Raw genomic sequence first — 2,500 nt, forward strand, 5'->3', positions numbered from 1 at the left:
TCTCTATTTCTCTATTACAGGAAAGTACACACACCTTGACAGTGATAGGTGCAGTCTCAGTACTTTGGAGTTAAGAACTAGTACCAAAATACCACTTCAGTGTAGAAAATTAAAGTACATCAGACCACCAGGCTTGGAAAAATTGCTGTTTATTATTTATACAAACAAAAGTATATCAAATTAGATTATTCTCATCAAAAATAAAGTGTTGTGGTTTAATAAAAAGCACATTGAATAGCTGTAACTCTGTCTTATGCTGCTTAGAAACAATCTTTATAGGTAAGTATGCCTATGTTACCCTGCCAAAACAGTTTCCAGATTTTCATTCCAGGTCACCCTTAAATGCGATTGATTCTCTCTCTCCTAAAGCTGCTGCTCTAGACAATAAGTCCCCGTGACAAACGTCAACTTTCCTCTCTAGCTATGATGCTTTCACTTCCCTTTTCATGTTAAATTCACCAGCTCTTTAAGCAAAACTGCCCTCACTAATGTAGATACGCATCTTTTTGTCCTTAAATAGACAGGTACAATCTAGCAAAAAGACTACACATTTAAAGAAACATCCCTCTGTTTGCAAGAAACTGCGTATTATTCTGCTATAGTCATTATTTATTTTACAATGAGATCTTTATTACCCTGATATAATTATTTTCCACAATTTTTTGTACATTTTAGATAACTTATAATTGAGAAACACCGTACTGTGTTGTCAATATCCATATCTATATTCATATTTATTTATCTATATCTATATATCTATATATATATATATATATATATATATGGATCTACCTGAGATGGTCGACAAGCCATTTGATCGACACTCATTTGGTCGATAGTTCATTTGGTCGACAAGCAGTTTTATGTGGGGGGCTTCACCCCCCACACCCCCCCTAACTATATATATCAACTCCAGGGTCGCACAACATTGGGGAGGGGGGCAAATCTGCTTGTCGACCAAATGAACTGTCGACCAAATCAGTGTCGATCAAATGGCTTGTCGACCATCTCAGGTAGACCCATATATATATATATATATATATATATATATATATATATATATACATGGGTTTATGTCAAAATGCATATGGTTGACACCACATGACTGACAATTTAAAAAGTCAAACATCCACTATGAAAACAAACAAAAAACAAACAAGCCACTCCCCCCCCCCCCCGCACACACTGCAAACAGTATATAATAATTCTGAGATCATACTACAGCAGGGAAAAGGGCACATTACCCACTCCACTGTACCACAATCACAGTGCAACTCTGTTTCATGCCCAGAGTTGTTTTTCAACTTTTTAAATTATCAATCATATGTATTTTGACAATTTAAAAACTTAACAAAGGGACATAAACCCATAAATATATATATATATATATATATATATATATATATATATATATATATATATGGTGTGTGTGTATGTGTGTGCGTGTGCGTGTGTGTGTGTGTGTGTGTGTGTGTGTGTGTGTGTGTGTGTGTGTGTGTGTGTGTGTGTGTGCGTGTGTATGTGTATAAACACGTACACACACACGCAAGTGTTATATGGTTTCTCATTGCACACATTTATCCCATGTTAAAAGTTTAAAAAAATTAGTTGGTGGTACAGTTGGCCAAATTATGCAGCAATCGAACATAATACAGGAGTTTTTCCCTTTCCATAGTTGTGCAACCTTAGAGTTAGTATATTTTATTTCTGTTAAAAATGTAATCTAGTGGTTTACAGTTGCAATCAGTTTAATTAGATTATTTGAGCAAGCAATGAATATAATCATCTGTGAGGTTGTTTAATGTTTTTTGCTTTAAACAATCTCATTGGCATTATATATATATATATATATATATATATATATATATATATATATATATACATATATATATATATATATATATATATATATATATATATCAACCAAGTTATTTTGAGATTCACCATTCTAAAGAACATAAGATTGTCTCCAATCAAATAACCAATTACAAGAAACAAATTATACAGCCCTGTCTGATGCTGTGGTAGTGTTTCCAAAATGGTTAAAGTGTATGGTTAAGGGTTAGCGTTAACATTCATTACTGAGATGGAACAGGGATGGGGTGCAGCCTTTAGGATAAGCTGATAAGAACACAACTATTTGTCGAGCATGTTACTTTTGTAGCCTTATTTTCTTATTGAGACCAGTAAAATCAGAGGGGTAACATCAAAAGACATTATTGTTGGGTCGCTCTATTTTTACTTATTTTATAAACATCAGTGAGCTATTGATACTGGTGACACGTCTTTCTCTTCCTTTGGATTTTAGGCACAGATTATATTGTGATGTAAAGTTACCTTTTATTTTTCACTTTGTATACTTTATGTGCAATTTGACTATTCAGATTTATGCAGTGGAATACTACAGACGGGAAGTGGGAACAGATTTCTGTTACCATAGTGATTGCTCTTTTTCTGCATTTGTGCATCCTTTAAGTTAGTATACATATGCAAGACATGT

General features: G+C 33.5%; 1 protein-coding gene across 1 annotated transcript in view; it reads left to right on the forward strand.

Annotated features, from left to right (window-relative positions):
* The window catches only part of GABRB2 (gamma-aminobutyric acid type A receptor subunit beta2), a 1,614,606-nt gene that overhangs the window by 1,511,888 nt on the left and 100,218 nt on the right, over positions 1 to 2,500 (forward strand). The window lies entirely within an intron of this gene.

The sequence above is a fragment of the Protopterus annectens genome, chromosome 4.part0, assembly GCF_019279795.1.
Source record: "Protopterus annectens isolate FY-2018-M chromosome 4.part0, PAN1.0, whole genome shotgun sequence".
Classification (NCBI taxonomy): domain Eukaryota; kingdom Metazoa; phylum Chordata; order Ceratodontiformes; family Protopteridae; genus Protopterus; species Protopterus annectens.